General features: G+C 40.4%; 1 long non-coding RNA gene across 1 annotated transcript in view; it reads left to right on the top strand.

Moving 5' to 3' along the window:
- LOC142410663 (uncharacterized) overlaps positions 1-21,044 on the top strand; it is a 292,399-nt gene that overhangs the window by 251,581 nt on the left and 19,774 nt on the right. The window contains exon 19 of the long non-coding RNA XR_012775995.1: positions 20,840-21,003. This is a non-coding gene — a long non-coding RNA (uncharacterized LOC142410663). The remainder of the gene's footprint in view (positions 1-20,839; positions 21,004-21,044) is intronic.

Genomic DNA, 21,044 nt, shown 5'->3' with positions numbered 1-21,044 from the left:
TCTCCTCATATATCCTGCCATTTCCACACTGTGCAATTTTACCATTATCATTCATTGCTGTAGGAGAATGGACAGGTGTTGCATATACTGGGTTGATTCATCTTCCCTTACAAATGTTATTGTAGAGCCCCAGACACAGTCAAGTGTCTATGCAGTATACAACATAGCATAAAAATACACCAAAAAAAGACTAAATTTCAGAATACTTACAAACTGCATGAGGAATGCCAGACAAAAAATGAGAGGTACTGTATGACCAGAAAGAGATAGACTAAAAATACAACACATTACCTTTTTTGACAGACAGGCAGCAGTAAAATCATAATCAGACAGAGACTGTCAACAGTTACTGTTGTTCATAATAATGACAGTGATCTTATTTTCTGCTGTTACCTTGGCCCTCAGGTTCTAATACATTTTTCCTTGAGTATAAATTCAAATGAGTTGCCAGATGATGTCAATAGATTGATTGATGTCTCTAGCATGTTATTTATTTCCCTTGTAAATAATGTGCTCTCTTTTTTCATGCCCCCTGTATGAGATCAACTAAGTGCAATTTGCTTAGATTTTTCCTTGGATGGCTGATAGCAATCAGGCACTTTGAACAATCTATGTAGGTCATTGCAAAGCTAATTAATCCTGCTTTTCAGGCTGAAAATTATTTTCAAGGAAATATGTTCTAAAACAGCTGTCCCAAGGATTTTAAATAGCTTCTAATAAGAAGCATTTAGTGCATTACCAGTATTTCTAGAAGATAAAATTGATTGAGATTCATTGACAAGAATGAAACAGCAAAGCTGAGGGTGACAATTCCAGATACCTATTTCCTAAGCAAGGGAAGGGAAATTTTAAAGCTAATCAGTTTCTGAATGAGCAGTGTAAAACAGAACCAGTAATACAAGAGAGCCATGAAAGATATCCAAGTTGGTATTTTCTTCCAAGAGGGTAGCATTTGAACCTTAGAACCTTAAGGAGGAGTCATTATGTCAATGCAGTAGCTTTGCCAGGCTTAACATAGGAGTCCTTTCATCTGTCAAATGCTTTTCTTGGTATATTGTCATCTGAATTTAAATTTTAAAGGTCTGTGGATTCAGAAAGGTATAGAGTTTGTGTTGGTTTCTTGGTTTTACACTGGTACTGTATCACCACTTCTTAATTTCATTTTTCAATGAAGAGCCTTTTTTCCTCAGAACACTGGGCAGGGTGGCAAGAGAGAAATAAATCTGTGCACTCGCTCACATGGTTCCTATAAAATTCTCTTCCTCTGTCCTCCAAGCTGGCAATGGAAGCCTTGCCAAACTTCAGAGTTTACCCAGTGTAGACTGCAGTTGTCTGTTGAGCTACAAGACAGCTAATAGCCAAATTTCATGTATGCAACAGCAACAAGTTTCTTATCTGGTACAATCAGCTCTCCTCACTTTTTAGCAGATGCATCAGGGAGAGCTGTCAAATGATCAAGCATGGACATTTCCAACGCATTAATACATTAGACAGTCATCCTAGGAACCAAGATATCTTGCAATCTGCATTCAATACAGTATCCCCAATATTTCTTTTGGGTTGTGTTTCTCAAACTGTGCTCCATGCATCACTGGTAGAGTTTAATACATTGGTCTATGAAATTAGAAAGAAACCACACATACTCCCAAGCAGACTTCCTTTCATTTTGTAATAAATGAACATTCAAACTCTAGCCTAATTTTCAGTTGCCTGTAAATGAAGACAATTGTGGGAACACTGTAGAGATGGTCTGTGGGGTTTTTTTTTCCTAAAAACATCCTCATGGTCATTCAATTAAATGAAATTAAGAAACACTGGCCTACAGAGTGGATCTTTAGACTTAGGCTGTCAACAGGAATTATAACACCTGAAACTAAAAGATGTATGGTTTTGGGTCAAACTGTCTAAGGTGTTAGGTTTATAGATGAAAAATGAGTCTAAAGAGATTTTTATATAAAAAAATTAAATAGATCTTTCCCATTGTCTGACAGTGACTACATTGGCTCCCAAAAAATTGCTTGGGATTATTTTCCAAACTTATAGGTAAATATAAAACCAATTCTGAATGCAGTCCCCCTATTTTGCCTGTACCACCTCTCCTACAGTGTTATTCTGAACCCATCCATTCCTTCCTTCTGTCTCCACAATATTGCCAGAATTTAGTTTGGGACTTTTTTCTCCTTTGTGACTCCCTGAAAGCATTAGAACATACAAATTGGTTATATGAAACCATTTTCCCTTCTAATTAAAAGTCACTTTAGGCTGTCTCAGGTGGTTATTGATTTAGAAGTTTATCAGCTCTGTTGAGGAAGGCATGGACCAATTTCTGCAAAGGCTTGACAAACAGAGTAAGTGGACTTTGTGATAAGGATACAGAGCTCTCCAATTACAATCACAAAGTAACTGCGGTTTGAGTTTGCTGTATTAGTAAGAGATTACTACCAATTCATATAACTTTAAGGTTAATATATGGCTTACTTAATATTCCAACATCAGTACACTTGGTTATACATGGGTGTATGTGCAAACACACAAACTCTTCTAACTGCACTGTAAATAATCTGATTCATGTGTTGAGCTTTTTAATCATATGAACTAGTGATAATTACAAGCATTCTAAAGCGTATGCCAGCATAATTCCATTGTGATTGTAGTGAGGAAAGTCTTGGCTTTTGTAAAGGCAGTAGCAAATCTCCCATTGTCCTCACTAAGTCAGGGTTTCCGTTACTAGAAAACATTATTAGCAACATCCTGTTAATTGTTTATTATCTATTGAGTGGGACTGTTTTGTTTAGTAGGACACACAACAAGGTGGGTACACACTTTGGTAGGTCGGACTTCTTCAGTGCTTTCAGTGTGTCCCTGGAGCACAGACCTGGAAAATGTAAGTCAGGTACCACATCATGCGAATTAGCTCTTAGTCTGGGAACGGCACAGACATTTTGCACTTCTTTAGTGTGACACCTGAAACGTGCTTTAAAGGGATACTGAAATAGAGAATGGGAGTTTATTGAGTAGGTGGGGAAAATAAGAGAATTACAAATGCGCTGAATGAAAAAAGAGATTGTGGTGGAGGTAGAAGCCAGGCAATTTCTGTGACTGGCTACTTCTATTTTTCCCTTCCTTCCCTACCTACTGAGAAGCTGGACCATATCTCAATATAGACCATCTCTTCTCTCCTTTGAAGTGATGTAAAATGTTTGTAGGTCATGGAAATAGTTGTAGTTATACATTTAACTTAAGGTGACACTATTCACAGATAGAAGAAGGAATGAAAAGCCACAAATCATGACCAGGCATCCCATGAGCAAATCTAGTATCCCTATTGCAATGAATAATTTCAGCAATTGAAGTGTTTGCAGAAACGTTACTTTTTAAGTAGATATTAGAGAATGTCCACAGAAAATGAGTCAGAAGAGTCATTATCTTGACCACAGAAACCCCTTACAGAATTAGTTTCAGCTTTCTGAGAGCAGTAAAAGGCCATGTGACCTAGTCATCCTACAAAAATTACTGGAGAAACTGGATTTGAAATACTGGTATCACACACTGAACTGCTAGTGAGCAATCTATAATACAAAATAGGTCTGGGAATGCATGTAGGCACTGTAATTCAACCCACATTCTTCATTCTCTCCATCTCTTTTATTCCTTTATTACATTATATTAAACTGAATGGATAATTTAAGCAATTAACAGGCAAAATAATTTTCCTGGCCTAAGAAATTACATTGGGTTCATTAGACTTGTTAAGGTTTATATCAAAATTCAGCATTTTGATATTGGTGTAATATAGAAAGGGTTACACGGATTAGAAAGGCTAACTTAAAATCTCCAAAAGATTAAAATATTTACTACTTGACAAAGGCATATATAATTAACCTGGCACCTCCTTACTACAAATGCATGTTTGAAAGTTTAGATTTGGAAAGGTTTTAAAGGATTAATTTTATTAAAATACCTTGGGTTGCTAGAAATAGACCTCATGGTAAACAAACAGTAGACCCCACATAAGGTCACATACTTCCTACCTGTTGAATAAAGAAAAAGCATGCCAGATTTCTTTGCCAAAAACCCCCTTTTGTGCCTTTGTTCTAAATAAACCCAAGGCAGCTAATTTCTAGGGCCTTTCTGCTTCCTGCACACACACCCCCCCCCGCCCCCCCAGCTTAAGATTCCATTTCTAGAAGCAACAGATAACTGGGGATCTTTTGAAATCAAGTACTTGAGTTTCCTATTTTTAGCCACATTAATAATGATGAACTGAAATTCTTTCCAGAATTTCACCTCTTCAGCTTAGGAACAGGCAGTCAAAATTTGTAATAACTCCTTGGTTTGTGTTTTGTGTTAATGGCTGAAGTGCCTAAACAGCCTTGGGAAAGGAACAGCTTGCTAGTGTAATTGAAGCTGGCAATATTTCCACGTCTTATTTCAGCTGGTAGGTACTGTAGCAACCAAGGTCATGTAAGAAAGTTTCAGCATATGGTAACAGCTGTGTCTGTGATTGCAATATTTTCTGCAGATGGTTTATTCATCATTAGATAACAGTCATGATTATTAAGGGACTAACTGGACTTCCAGACAGTTCATCTTAGAGCGTGGAGGAATTACAAGAGAAAAGTTTAGTGTAACTTAGGAGGTCTCTATATTCAGCTCCTTGCCAACTCTCAAGTTTTTCTTTTAATGTAAGAAAATATTTCCTTTCTTTATTTGCCTTCTGCCAAACCATTTCATCTCCTGCTAGAGATGCAGTCTCCCTCTTTCAGATCTTCTGAATACTAATGTCATCTTTCTGCCATGTATACTGCTACCAACAAAAACCTGTGTTTTGATTATACCATTTAAATGCCTTGTACGCTGTACAGTTCATGACATCAGAGTGACCTTATCCTTACTCACGACAGCCTTGCGCATGTTCATACAAGGTCAAAGAGACCAGACATAGCAAGTTATTGAGTCAGGGTAAATAGAGAACTGAGCATTGTAATGCTCAGTAAGTAATAAAAATTACTTTTAATCATCAACAGGACACTTTCTGCTGCTCCAAATCACAGCACTAAACATGGTCCTGTCACAAGAAACTAGAAAAAAACCAAAAAGTTATGAGACCAATGCAGATTGTGAGGATCCCCGAGTTATTACTACTGTTTACTCCAGTGCTGTAATATGCCTTACTCTGGGGGTGTGTTATGATGGTATGAGAAGTCAGGCACAGAGGTAACACCGAATTGTTCTTCTGATCATGTAACCCAAAGTCCTTGCTGGAAGATGGCAAACCAAAGTAGCTAATATAAACTGCTTTTCCGTGTTTGTCAAGTCAGGGCCGTATGACTCTTCCATTGATTTTAGAAGGAATATTTGGAGACTGAAGTACTACACAGGAGTGTAGGTGACAGAATCCATCTCTTAAAGGATATGCCTTGGACACTAATGCTAATTTTTTTTCTATGTTCCCTTAGGAACTTGGAGCATTTTGTCTAATAACAGCAACAACAATAGTAGGATCAGGCTGTTAGGGGTTCTGTAAATATTTAGAGTACTCAGTAACACCTTACCATTTAACAATCCATCAATATTTACATATACAGTCTTGAAGTCTTTCAGCCAATGATAGCTCCTGGACATGGGGTATTAGCTACAAAATGTCATGCACAACTCTTCAGCAATTAAAAAAAAAAGGCACTATATAGTCTTGCTGGATTTCTACATTACAATCTGCTCTTTTACTTCCTTTCTCTGGAAATATGTATTCTTTTGTTTCAGCTCAGCCACAAAAAAGGCTATACTAAAACAATACTGATGTCTTACATAATATAAATTTTTTCACTATCATCTGATCTTTATTCTTTCTAGGCTGGTTTTGCAAGTTATTTAAGGACACCTTAAAGTTACGATACTCTAGGGCATTAATACAATGGCCACAGTTTCAATGTTATGCTTGGGATATCTGTGTAATCTTAGCAAATAATACAGGGTATGGCTACTGCACCACTTTTGAATATGTTATGATTAGCATATTATGTCTCATCATATCATATACATAATGTTTTGCTCTGATAATATTACTGAACGGTGATTGTGCTACGGTGAGTTTAAAGACATGGTGGACTGAGATCCACTGTGGAAAGACAAAGTGATATTCCATCCTCCAATCCCCTTTTAATGACAGTAAAACATTGCCAGGCTTTAATCTTCTTGAATCGCTCTCCTCAGATATGGAAAAGAGTGGGAGACATGCTCGTGAATGGAATAAAATTGTATTAAGAATAACTGTCTGAGAGGAGAGACAGGAGAAGAATAAATTAATAGTAGCTGGCAGGTGAAAAGCATGAGATCTGTACCTGGAGAGCAAGTGAAGAACAAAAAGGGACACGGACTTATATACAACCAAACAATATGTTTAGGTTGGAACGTAACCCTTATTCACTCATTGGAATACATCAGTATAGTCTGACTAATTTGGACTCCCATCATAGACAAGGAGAGCTATTACCCTAGGGAGCTGCACTGGTGAAGATATACCAGTTCTTAGCTTAAACTACAGTTGTAAAAAGTCAGGTCTGCAGAAGAGCAGATCTGAACACTAAGACATCGCTGCACAAGGGCACATCTGACAGGCTGTATTTCCTCTCTTTATTAAACAAGTGAAGAAAAGTGCACTAAAAGAACCAGTAGAAATGGCAGGTGAGGCTCTACAGAGAGCTTCGAACAGTTCTGAACACCACCTGAAGGGACACCCTGCTGCAGGCTGGGGAAGAGATAGCACTTCTCAGTAGCGCACTCTTCAGATGTGGTACTGTTGAACCCACTGCCAAAGACAAGTCCAATTGGTTATTCAGACAAGAACTGTGAAAGAAAAGAGCACTAGAAGAGTTTACTTAGGAGATGCCCATGCATGTCAGAAGAACTTTCTCGAAACCTCATCTTTTTATACTAAAAAGCATACTCTGCCTTGCCAAATGTTCTTTCAAACCTACCTCTATAGATTTTATGAATTAACATCACTTGCCATTTGAAACATTCCTTTAGGAAAAATAAATGAGGATATGAAAGGAAATTATTAGAACAAGAGCTAAAATTAAGAACTGAGGGTTGTACTCCACAGTTACCTTAAGCAGATTATTGAAACCCTGTTTCTTAATTTACTGATCTTCAACAATGAGGATAATCTTTATTGACAGGGTTTTGTGAATGGAATTTGTAAAGTGCTTTGAGGGCTTCTCCATTAAAGTCCTATAATCTTGAATTGCAAAGCTTTATTAAAAGGTATTGGTGTGTCTAAGAAGCAGGTAAAGCAAACATAAAAGCTGCTAAGTTATGATTTAAAACGTTTATGCTCACTCATTAATATACTGAAGCAGTAATTATAATGAGCTAGTGTACATGGATGTCTATAAGACTTCCAGAAAGTCATAACCAGCACTAGCACTCAACAACATAGAACTTTCTGGTTTTTAATATGTACATTAGAAAATATACTAAAATGCAATGCCCTCTACAATGTATACTGAATATCTTTTCTGATGTTTAATATCTCATTTCCATTTTCTTCTAGTACAGTATCATCATGCTTAGTACTGTCAAACTTTAAATTATCTTGAAAGATAGAAAAACTTAAATGTCTTAAAGGAAACTTGTTGTTTAAGGAATCCATGTTATTTACCTTATAACATTTTAAACTTACAGAATAAGGTACTACCGGTGTAATAGCTTTTATTATTTCATGTTCCTATTTTACAATATAGGTCATTATCATTGAGGATTCTTTGTATACTATGCATATCAGTTGCGTGTTAGGTAGGTTGCTGAAAAGCCAAACTGATCTGTGCTTTGCACAACTCCCTTCTTTGAATCTTAATAAAACATATACTGTGACAAGTAAACAAGCTATAGTCTCCCTTTAACTGGATAACTAACCTTTGTGTGAAGAATTAAAGGTATACAAAATACATTGCAACACTAGGAACATTGTTTCAGAGATTACTTGTTTCATTTGCAAAAAAGAAAATACATTCCTGTGTGTTCAGCTGGCTGCATCTTCCAACTTCTGAATAGTGATGACTTTTTCTCTCAGCTTAAAGCTTTGTCTACTGCCAACCACCCCGTGAGAGTACTTATACCAAGCATGACTGTGCCACTAAATCTTCTGAGATACCCCTGTCTTCCCAGAAGACACCATGTGCCTACCCTGCCATGTGTATGTAAGCCAGTTTCTGAAGCCTTGTAACCATGGCAGTTGCTGGTAAGCCTGGGAAAACAAGCCCTTCTGGAGGGCAGGATATATTCAGATGGATTCAGGATCTTACTAATTTAGTTACCCAGCAGCAAGTATGAACCAACTTCTACCTGTCTGGTTGTGAAAGAGGATGAAAGACTTCCCTCTTCTGGGTATACACGCTGTGCTTCTGCAGGTCTCATCTCTGGAGAAGGCCAGGGAGTTTTTCATTAATTTTGGGGGGGAACAGAATTGATGCAGAAAAACATTTGATCCTATCGTCAAGAAGGGCAAGAAGGAGGCCTCAGGGAACTACAGGCTGGTCACCCTCACCTCAATCACTGGGAAGGTGATGGAGCAGCTAATCCTGGAAACCATTTCCAGGCACACAAACTATGAGAAAATCATGAGTAGTCAGCATGGATTCACCAAGCGAAAGTCATGCTTGACCAACTTGATAAACTTCTATGATGAAATGATTGGCCTGGTAGATGAGGGGAGAACAGTAGATATTGTCTACCAGGACTTCAGTAAGGCCTTTAACACTATCTCCCATAAGATCGTCATAGACAAGCTGTTGATATATGGGCTGGATGAGCAGACGGTGAGGACGATTGAAAACTGGCTGAACAGCTGGGCCTGGAGGGTGGTGGTCCGTGGCACAAAGTTTAGTTGGAGGCCAGTAACTAGCAGTGCACCACAGGGGACAATACTAGGTCTGATCCTCTTTTACATCTTCAGTAATGATTTAGATAACGGGCAGAGTGTAGCCTCAGCAAGTTTGCAGATGATGCAAAACTGGGAGGAGTGGCTGACACAGCAGAGGGTTGTGCTGCACTCCAGAGGGACCTTGACCGGCTGGTGAAATGGGCTGACAGGGACCTCATGAAGTTCAACAAGGGGAATTGCAAAGTCTTGCACCTGGGAAACAACCCCATACACCAATATATGCTGGGGGCCACCCAGCTGGAAAGCAGCTTTGCAGAAAAGGATCTGGGGATCCTGGTAGACACCAAGTTGAATGTGAGCCAGCAATATGCTCTTGCTGCAAAGAAGGCTAACGATATCCTGAGCTGCATTAGGCAAAGCATTGCCAGCAGGTTGAGAGAAGTGATCCTTCCCCTCTACTCAGCACTGGTGTGGCCACACCTGGAGCACTGTGTCCAGTTCTGGGCTCCTCAGTACAAGAGAGATATGGACTTACTGGAGAGAGTCCAACAAAGGGCCACAAAGATGATTAAAGGTTTAGAGCATCTCTGTTATGAGGAAAGGCTGAGAGACCTGGGACTGTTTAGCCTAGAGAAGAGAAGGCTCAGGGGGGATCTTATCAACGTACATAAACACTTGAAGGGAGGGTGCAAAGAAGACAGAGCCAGGCTCTTTTCAGTGGTGCCCAGTGGCAGGATAAGAAGCAATGGGCACAAGCTGAAACACAGGAGACTCCTCCCAAACATGAGGAAACACTTTTTCACTGTGAGGATGACTGAGCACTGGTACAGGTTGCCCAGGGAAATTATGGAGTTTCCCACCTTGGAGATATTAAAAATCTCCCTGGACATGGTCGTGGGAAACTGGCTTTAGGTGGCCCTGTTTGAGCAGGGGGGTTGGACCAGATGACCTCCAGAGGTTCCTCCCAACCTCAGCCATTCTGTGATCTGTGATTTTAACACAGATTTTCTGGCACAGACAAAAATTTGGCTACAAGTTTTTAAAGAGCTCTAGAGATGGTGTGTGAAGCTCTAAATGTTTGTTGTTGTGGGGTATAATCAATAGCGTAGCTAAGAACTCTTCCAAATCAATACACACTCAAGCTAAGAACTGGCCTAAACTGCAGCTGGGAGAAGGAAGGAAAGAAACTTCACAAACAATGAATTCCCTTCATGTTAATGAGGGAAACACAGGTTTATCAAAGCTCAGCTGAGTATTTTGGTGACCTCCTTCAACAGCCTCTTCTACTGCTATTAAATCAGATTTTAAATGAACAAGGAATAGAAATCCCTCATAATACTCATTCCAAAATTAGAAACAAGGCTTAAGAACATGTTTCCACATCTAGTACACAGCCAGAGTATTTCATTATAGCAATCACAAAGCATTTGAAGAAAGATTCATTTAGGCCAGTGTTGAGCTGGTGGAGGGGGGAGTGCAGGACTTAGGAAATGCTTGCTATTCCTGCTGTTAAAATTAGAACAGATTGGCATATTTTCAGGCCATAGACCAGTCTGTGTCTTTGTTAGGTGTCCAAGTGTCTAAAGTTGTACTGATATAAAAGCAGTAAGAGTGAGAGAAGAATCCAACCTTAAAAGGAGAGATGCACCACAGACACAGTATCGAAATCATTATGAAAACTTCTCAGAGCAAGTCTCTTGGGCTTAGTTTTGGAAAAGAGGCAGGTAAAACAGTTTTCTATCAAAGTGAGCTGAAATTTCAGTAAGGTAGATTATTCTGTGAGACTAGTTGATGTTGCCTCAAAATATTGATGATTAAATATTTCATTTACCCAAACTAGTCTATATTTCACTCCTCCCCTGTCCCCCTTCAATCTGGCCTACAATATTTAATTCCAGTAAAGTGCTATATTTAATTTCCCTCTTGGCCAATGCCCCCTTAAAGGCTGCAGCCCTGTTTCCCTTTCTGTCATATTAATCAAATACTTTGGTACATTATCTCTGCTGAAGTGCAGTCTGGGCCTACTGTCCAGGACTCTCCTTTTCTATGCTCGTTTCAAGTTAGAGGATTTTTTCCTTTGGCAATATACTGATTTACTTCTGAGCCATGTGGCACAACATGGGAGTCACATGGCTAGTGCGTGGCTGGAGATCCATCCTGGGGAATCTGGGCACTGGGTCCCAGACCTTTGAGCCAACAAAGTCATTTGCAAAACACAATTTGGTGTTTAAATGAATCTAAACGAGCAAGACCCTAAAGAAAAGAAAAACGAACATTTCCCAATTAAGTATTTTTCTGATCTCAGCTTTTCCAATAAAGTCTGAAACAATTTCCCATGAAGCAGGACTTCCTGCTCTTGCTCAGTTCCAATTTGGATACGTGTCCCTGGAAAAATAAATGAAAATAATATAGGTTTTGGGGTGCCTTTTCGCTGCTTCAGTTCTAGAGCATGCAATGCTAGCACATGAGTGTGTCAGTAGATGGGTACATGATGAAACGCCCTCTTGGGCAGCTCACGCTGACATATAATATGGTCTATTTTCACTGAGCTGCAGGACATCTCAGGTCTACAGCGATGCTCAGCTTTATTTGCATTTCCAGTGCTATGTATGGCTCGGTCTGCAGCCCCAAACTGGTCCACGTAATAGAAAGTCTGTTGTAGAGTAGGAGTTCTGAGCCCATCCACCTACTTTTGCTGCAGCTATTCCCTTTGAATGAAAAGTTTTTTGAGGTAACAAGTAGTAGTGCAAGGGAAAGTAGCAGCAAGCTACACCCCAAGACCAAAAGGAAAAGTCTGCGCACCAGGCCTGTGTTTCCTGTGGTTTCTCAACAGGAGGGGAAAATAATCTCCCACAGACCACCCCAAATCATCAAACCAGTATGAACTGTACTTGCTATGCCAAGAACCAGGCATCAAAGCTCAAGTGCTTACATATTCTATTAAGAGGTTTAATATTAGAGCAGGGAGACCAGGAAAACTGCAACCTTTTGGTTCCCCAAGGTCTCCTAAAGAAGGCCATGAGGGACAAAACACTGTATTTTTTCTGTTCTTCTCTACAATATTAAACCACTTAATAGAATATGTAAGCTCTTGAGCTTTGATGCCTGGTTCTTGGCATGCCAGAGGCTTTGTTACATGTTTTTACAGTAATTGAAAGAAATATCCATCTGTAGCAATTTCATTTTTTAGCAAGCTGAACAGATTCTTGGGAGGTAGGAGCTGCAAACATATGAAACAGAATAAAATAGTTTCTATCAAGCTGAATTCTTTTACTTCTGCTTTTGAGGAAACAATCACAGAGGAGTGTTGTAGAGGAATCCTGGAATCAGTGCTGGCATATTCACAGTCTTGGTTCAAATAATGCTGCATGCAGCCGGCCCTGGGGATGCTTACAAACCTACCACACCATGTTAGCAGATAAGGCTGGGGTTATGCCACCAGACTCTGGGTGTAAGACAGCAGCTCTTATTATGCAGCTCAGACTTGTTTCCTGAGTCATGACTGTTAACCAAATCTGATCTACCTTGTAAAGACCCTCCCACTTTCTCACCAGTCACTCTGTTATGGTTTGTTTACATGCTTTTGGGACAGTGGTTTGTCTCCTGCTCCATTTCCATACAGTGTGTCACAATGGGACCCTGATCTTGGTTGAGTAGTAAAGATAATGCTACGTTACAATTAAGCAGCAATATTCAGAGAACAGCTATTCAGAAATCAAGTAAAAATGGAAAAATGCGAAATGCTACAAACAGAGGTGACCTGGTGTCTTGGAGGAATAGAATAAAAGTAAAATGGAACCAAGAAAGAACCTACAGAAATTTGTAAAGCCAGAACCTCGTAGACATTTGGCAAGGTGCTGAACAGGGAAAATTTCTTTGAATAGTGGAGAATCAAGTTTCCACAGTGAGGTTTGTTATGGCCTTTGAGAACTCAGAATTTTTACAGCTTCAGCAGATGGACTTCGCCCAGGTAATATGTTATTTTTTTGGAACGTAAGATGTGTGGTTAGCAGCACCCCCACCAACATCTTTCATTTCTGAAGCTGGCACTGTTGTGGGGATTGGCAACCAATTGCCTACGATGTGTGCTCACAGCACTGTGACATCCTGACGCAGAAAGTCTCACCACTCTGGAGTGCTCCACAAACACTAGTTCCAATCTAAAGGCACAAAACTCCCAAAAAGTAAGGTTCATTCACCGTCTTACCCTTCTGCTGAAAAGCAGCAGGGATTTATTTGCTACTGTTTGCCCTACACTATTCTCATCTGAAATGTGTAGCTGCAGAGAAGAAATACAGTGATTCCTCTTTTTCTGCCAGATATTAGACTGAGCTCAGTTGTGCATTGAGCTGGGCCCTCCAGGTAGCTGAGCACCTCAGGGCAAAGAGAGGTGCTGTAAGGCCACTCTGTTTGTGAAATACATGAAGCTTTAATTCACATTATCAACATCAAAAGCCTTTGACTTTACAGCTGCCTCCAGAAAGGAGAACCAGAGCATCTTTGATAGGCAGGGATGATCCCAGCAATGAAATGTCAATTCAGAGCATGTTGTTCTGTGCAGCTCCTCATGCTTTATTTTTTATTGCTATATTGAAATGCTGGCACATTCCATGCAGCTGACATCCAGCCTGCAGTAGTCAATGCCACCAGAGAAAACGCGCCTTTGCTTATTCTTGCACTGTGAAGCAAGACCATGCCCACAATAACCAGAGCTTTAAGACAGGTGTATCTAGACTTTTCCCCTATAGTCTGCACCCCTACAATGACAAAACAAACAAACAACAAAGAAAAAAACCCTTTAATCTGAAAAAGCTAGGTTTTTAATGTCCCGCTTTTAGACATACAGAAATCTAGTTACTTCACAACAGAATAAAGGCATTTATAAAGCAAGCTGCCTTTGCTCACTGTCTCTTTTTGGGAACAATGTTTTTTCCAGGCTTAGTTTCCATCAACTCAAAATCTGCACAGCCCAGTCTGCTCTCCAGTGAGTGTGTCTTTCCCTCCATGAAGGTCTGGTCACTGTCTGCTCCCTGCCTTCTCGGCAGTCTGTTTGCTGGGCAAGTTCCTGGCTACTCACTGCAACTACCCCTGCCTGCTGCCTTGCCTTGCCCTCTTGTCCCTGAGCCTCTGCCCCTGCTCTGCCCTCCAGGGAAGGCACAGCCTCTCCATAACCACCTGAAGGTCCTGCCTGACCCAGTGCCTCTCCTCACAGGACACAACACAAATGGAAAACAAGCAAATTAATCACTTCATGTCACAGGTGGCTTATAGCAAAGTGTCAGCACTGACTAAAAAAGATTTGAGAATAGCTGTAAGTGTTCTGGCAAAAAGGAAAAAAGAGAATGTAATCTTTGATAAAAATGATGGAGGTCAGTAAACTGCAGCTAAAAATGGAGATAGCTATGAGATAAACACCAGCTGTTTTTTAAATCCTTCTGGAGCAGTGTACGAGGTGAATTTCAGGTATTTAAGAGGACATGTGCAATGTTCTTGGAAGACACACTGCCATAAAGGAATATTAGAGGAAGGAGGAATATATGGTTGTTGCCGACCAGGGTAAGTCATTATTAATGTTTGCAATGGATGCCCAGATAGCAGGCACCAGAACAGTGCAATGGTTTGGCCTTAAAAAGCCTCTAGACACCAACCTTTTTCACGTAGCAAGATGTAAAAGGTCCAGTTTCTGTGTTTTGCATTAGCAGGGGGGAAGTGAATAGAGAAAGCTGACAGCTGCCAGATGGCACAAATAGCTCCACATTACCAAGTACATAAAGTTTATGACAGAAGATTTGCAGTTTTGCAAGAGCTCAGCCTTCAGAAGTTACACCTAGAATTTCTCATTGTACAAATCGGGGTGACTGAACAACGTTTCCTGGCTTCCTCTGGAATATTCCTTATCTTTTGGGTTTATGGTCATCAGCTTCAGTCCCTTGCTTCAGTGAATTCTGAATGCCACATTATTACTCTTCAGTCCCTTCTCACAGCTCCTGCATTCCTTCTCACAGCACCTCTTCAGTAAGTGTTGGAGTTGCTTAGGATTTAACTTGGCTGCTGTTTCTCCACCTATCCTTTACTGAATGGCGTGAATTCCTGAAATCACCTAGGGCAGCCCCAGCAAGAAGGATGCTGGTCTGCAGATGCTGTGGAAGAGAATTGGGTAGGGTCACAGGAAAGGACACAGGCTGGTTGTTTTGGTTTTTTTATGCTGCTATCAGTTTAGGGACTTTCCACCCTCAGACAGATTCAAGAGACAACTAGGAATATTTAAACTGGGACCTTGACAAACTTACATTGAGCTAGTCTTAAACAAAGGATGAGAGAGCTAAGGCTGAAGACTTCAGTGACCAGCTATGAGTGAAGATACACTAACATAAAAGGGGAAGGTCGCTTATCTGCGTGCATCTTCCTTCTGGGGGTTTCTCTGTGTAAGTCTACTCACCTAGCCAGCTAGAGGACAAAATTGTATTGCTGTAAGCCAGACTTTTTCCTGTGGAACAGGACAGAAGTAAATAGATCCTATATACTGGCTGGTAGTAAGATGGAACCAGAAAACCTTTCTTCATATATAAAATCGAGATGTATACTCTCTTGAAGTAAAGTCTGTAGTCTGGAGACTTGTACAAGACTCCCTTTTTGCTCTGGCTAAGTTTGTCCCGCTTGTTCACCATGTATGTATTAATGGGAAAAGAGGCTCAGCTCTGAGTTGGTTTTGAAGTTTCAACAACACAAACAGGAAAATCTGTTCTGTGTCATAAGTATTAAGCACTGAATTCGTAAGTCTGCAGTAATTGCCAAAAGAGTTCTCACCCGAGCGTTGTTGTGATTCTAATGTTCAGTAAATGTCAGTGAAATCAGATAACTGCCCCTTCCCTAAATAAGGTCTGTCCTCTCCCTCTGTCCAGGGGATGAACATATTGCCAGGGAGTTTTAAATAGAATGAGAGATGGGGAGTGCTGAAACAGCCACGTGTACTTCAAATTCTTCTTATAAGAGCAGTTGTCATTAGCATAGATTATTTTTGTTCATTGCATATGTACACCTTCTAAGTACAATTCCCAGTATGCTATTGCCCCTTTCTCAAAAAACACCATGCACTCAAGCCCAAGGTTATAGCAAAGGAAAATTTTCAGCTCTTTAGAAGGCAAAATAAACCATTCTGTGGGAACACAGCCAATCTGATACTTATTGCAATGAAAAAAGGACACAACAAATCACTTTCTTTGGATCAGTGACACCTGTTTGCAGGTAGACTCAGTGTAATTGGTATGTGTGCAGATATACACACAGGTGATGCTATTATTTATAGAAGGGTGCACAATCCATTAGAAACATCTTGTAAAAGAGCAGACTTTAAAACCTCTGAGGATGCTTTTAGGAAGCTTCCAGATGCTTGGATAGTCAGCCAAATCTCTGGTCCACAAGAGCACAATGGAGATCTAAAAAAATCAGGTTGTGTTTTTAATTTTCTTCTGCAATATCTCTTTCACTTGGCACCAAAAGAAAACATAATAACCCAAGAAAACCAAAGTCAGTCTGAGTTCAAAGGAAAGGTTCGTTTCAGTCTGTATGTCCAAACTGGCATCCCCTCCCTACAAGTAGTAAACGCAACTGGTGTCTCTCATGACCTTTTCTATAACATCAGCACAAAGGTTTGCAAGACCAGGTCCCAAAAGAATGAGGGTAGTTGATAGTCCACTCTCATCTGAATGAACTGGATATCATTACTGACCTTCCTTTCTTTTTAACATTGTTAAAAACTTTACCTGTTAGTAAAATATATTTATTTTTGTGTGTAACTTTAAAGATTTATTCTAGAAGAAAGCAAACACTGACATAGGGCTTGATCCTATATAAGGAACTGAAATGAATGAGTGAACTAAAGAAGGGTGCAGAACTGAGTTCTGACTGTGCAGTGTTCATGTGAACATCCAGACATGCAGTAGTATTTCTACTGTACTTGCATCCACTTACTATTCAGTACCATGACATGTTTTCATATAGATGCCGTATCTGAGTTCACCTCCCCTTTTCTTTACCCAAAGACCTTCTGCAAAGCTGTTAAGCAATGGAGAGTCCTTTTTCTTCAGGAGTGCTCTGTTCCACCAACATTTGCTGCTTCCACACAGTGAGAAATACACTTTCCTCCCAGCTTGCACAATTTAAGTCTTATCACGTAGGTAAAGGCAGTCTACTGGCAGTCAAAACAGACATGTCTTACTTTGCATTTTTCATGATACCAGTACCTGTGAACAGATTTCTTCACAGATTTTCAGATTTAATTACTACCGGCGTAGTTTAAATGTTAAAGTTGTGGAAAAAGAGAAGAGGACAACTGAATATGAACATGACAAAGAACTGAATTTTTTTGCTGGCCTTTCACTGTTTCTCCCTTAGATTCAGTAGGGCAGTCCTTAGAATGGGATTTCCAAGGAAGCCCAGTGACTCAGGAGCCGTAGGTCAGCCCGTCTGGGTAAACCTGCAGTACCTGGCGGAGCCGGGGAACACTGGTGCTGACTGCACGGGCTCTGGAAGAAGAATTAGCACAGCTCCATCAGTGCATTGCTGCCCTGACCTAAAAACCCAGCTAGGGAATGAGTTCATAGCCCCAGGGGCAGCACTGGGATGACACGGCTACCCTGCTCTCCCAGTCCAGCTGAATGCCTGCTCCACACTCTCCTGGGCATGCAGGTTAACATTCAGCCTGGCACTGCACGGTGGATTTGATTTTATTTTTTTTACTGTACTCTGAGTCTATGGAGCTTCAGCGCTACGTAGGATTTAACACATACAGTGAGGTACTAGAACAAAGGGCCATGCCCAGAAAAGCAGTGAATACATGCTGTCATAACATGACAGTTAAAGTAACCTCCCTGCCCCTATGAAACCTTCTGTTTCTTCAGCCTCCTCAGCACATATGCTTTACCAGCTCAAACTCACTCCTGCACTGGTAAATACGTATCATCAACTACCCTTTGACTACTTTATGCTAACGGAGTCTATATCCCTGCTGGAAAACATAACGCCATTTCGTTTGGTTTAGTAAGTTTAAAGAGGGTTTACTCAGCTGCAAGCAATACCGCGGGTTGTTGCGCAGTGTATTTTACCATCTGACCACAGACACAAAACTAGTACACAAAAGGAAAAACAGGAATTACACTTCTGAAATTTCTTTTCAAATCTTCGCTCTGGGACAAATGTCTTTCAACAGTTCAAGAAGCACTGAGTAAAGAAGCAGCTTTAAGTAGTAGACAGAGAGGGATCAAGATAGATTGATTTTTTTCCACAGAGGACAGTTAGTAGTTCCCTTACAACTGTCGTATCATTTGTGGAGCAAGCCAAGCCCATGGAAAAGATGTGTCCCAAGGCTGAGGACCTAGAAATCTAGGGGCTTGATGGCAGAAATTAGAGCCACAACTCAGGACCCTGGCAAGGAATCAGTTCTTTAATTTTGAGGAAAATGAAAATACTTACCTGTCACAGGAGTGCCAAAAGGATTTCCATGTTACTGATTAAAAAGGAACTCAGACTAGAATTCAGAATGAGAGTCAAAACCAGGGCACACTATGTGTGGTTTATATAAGTCAGTCATGCTTAGACTAGACATGTTTCTATTTGGTACAAATGAAAACAATATTTACATCTGTGCTCTTCATAGGAAAAAAGAGTTCAAAACCTAAACGCATCCTACCATCCAGCCTTTGCAGTGATTTTGGTGATAAATCCTTCTAAAATACTTGCACCCAAGAAAAACCTTCAGCCCTCCTCCACCACTGTCAAGTCTCAATTACTTAGTTGTCCTGGAGAGGATCCGAAATGATAAAATACAGCAAGACTAACATTTCAGTAATGTGGTTTTAAAGAAAAGTTGGTATCTCTTTTTTTATTTTTTTCTAAATCAGTTCACTTACACTTCAGCATGAACAAAAGAGTGTAATTCACAGCTCCTTTTTTGTTCCCTCATGTCAAAATGCTACCTTACAAGTAGAAATTGATTCTGCAGAGTGCACGTGTTGAAATAAACTGACCATTTGGACAGAATGAAAGAATTGCTGGAGCCTTGTCCAGCCGAACCTTTCCAGCCACACCGGCAGTTCTGTGCCACGGCAAAACAAGTTTGCCATATGTGTGATGCACGCTGCTCTGTTGAAGTACTAAACTTACATAACCCAGCAATCATACGATATTCTCACTGAACTTTGAGAAGAATGCAGTCGTGTCAAATGAGAATGCAACCCTAAGGCCCTCTGTGGCTCCAGTTTCAGTTCTAATTTCAGACTAGGAGCTTTATCCTGAAATCTTTATTCAGACACACACACACAAATTGAATCAAACTGCAAGTGTATTTTCTTCCCACTTGCCCTTTTCATGAGCAAGGATTTCAGACAGACTTTGAATAAACATTACGAAGCTTTTCAGTCTAACAGTCTTAAAGTGCCCATCTCTGCCTCTGGAAGGAATTTGGAGTAAGGATCTCAGGTCCATCATTCTCCAGGCACAGAGAGCTACGCGGTCCTGCAGGATAACAGATCACCACGGCCAGCTGCATCTTGTGATCATGTGCAACTGTCAGCTCACAGCAAACGCAAGGCATCAGGAGTTCACTGAAACTGAAAGACAAAACAACTCAAATTACTTCTTTTATTTGCTCCAGGATGGGCAGCTTCATGCAGACTGTAACCAGGGCCAGATAAGGCACAATAACTTGTTATCTGTGAGAGAATATATTTCAGTCAGAAGCTCTAAGACTTTGGGACGGTTGATCTCTGACCTGCAGGAGGTGTACTTCTACTTTTAAAAGGCTTGACATTTATCTGGATCAGTTGTTTCCAATAAACCTGGCGTTTACTCCCCTCACACTTACTGTTTTAACTATTGCATTAATAACTAGAAATTCATGCCACCCCAATAAAACTCACGTTAAAAGGACATGAAGTTTGTATGAACAGCCCTCAGAATAGTACTGTTATGCTTCAAGACGACTGACAGATTATTATTTTCAAATAACAAGCAGAAGAGACAATCTCTTCTCATCCTTGGAAACCAAGCTGTTTTTTTGCTGAGACTTAAAACAACATTAGCCTGAGCCAGACACTGAGCATGGGAAACCTGAATGTGGAACATTTGCATCAGGCATTGCTATTGCAGCCCCAGCACAGGCTCCTAGAAAGAGGATTGTCAGACAAGTTTCAGTACAGGCATACTTACAGTATAATTGCAACTCAGGCAATACAAATAATAGTGAATAAGGCTTGCTGGATGTTTGGACAGAAATACTGTGGTGTGTTGTGGGTGGGTTGTTTTTTTTTTTTTTTCCCGGGGGGGGTGTTGCATTTATTATACTGAATATATGTTCTTAATGGCTTCAGACCTCAAAACCCAGAGTTCCCACTTATCCCATGGCTGAAATTACCCTTCCGCAAAGATGAAGACAGATATGCACACAGTAATCACTACCAGAGCTTTCACAAATATCTGTGTAAGGCGCAGCTATCACCACTCTATTGGCAGTTTCTATATACCACATGGCAAGTGCACCATCTAGTCACAGCATTGCTCACTGCCACAGCCATGGCCCGCTAACACACCTTGTGAACATTCAAGCACACACTATCGGTGTTCAAACTACTCCTTTATATCTAGACAAAATTTGGAGATTTGGAGGCTGCAGGAGATAGGTATTATACACAATCACTTGGATTCACTGGAGCTTTATGGCAAATGTGGCTCTACAGGAGAAACATGAATATTGGTTGGGCAGAGCTTTGTGGGCAGCCTTAGCTGGAACTTTTTCAATGGAAACTCACTCGTTTGCAAACTCAGCACTGCCCACAAGAAACAGAACATATGTAAGTGTTTATTACGTGAATCCATCTGAAGACCTATTTAAGCTGATAGTTTAATGCTCCAACATTTGTACCACAGGCTTTAATAACATTTTGTCTCCTCTACATCAAGTTCTTCCAAAGACTAGAGGGAAGAGGGAACAGCAAGGAATCCTCTTAAGCTACAGTTGTTTTTCTGAAAGAATTACGACATGGTCCTACCCAGTGGAACAACACTATTTTTGCCTAGCTATAGGCATCATCAGGCTATAGAAAGCCCACCAACGCCCCAAGCAGGTAGGTTTGTCTTTGCTCAATAAACGTGAGCTACCATCTAT

This window comes from Mycteria americana, chromosome 5 (assembly GCF_035582795.1).
Source record: "Mycteria americana isolate JAX WOST 10 ecotype Jacksonville Zoo and Gardens chromosome 5, USCA_MyAme_1.0, whole genome shotgun sequence".
In the NCBI taxonomy this organism is placed as follows: domain Eukaryota; kingdom Metazoa; phylum Chordata; class Aves; order Ciconiiformes; family Ciconiidae; genus Mycteria; species Mycteria americana.
The sequence above is the reverse complement of the archived record's forward strand: the minus strand, read 5'-3'. Positions and strand labels throughout refer to the sequence as shown.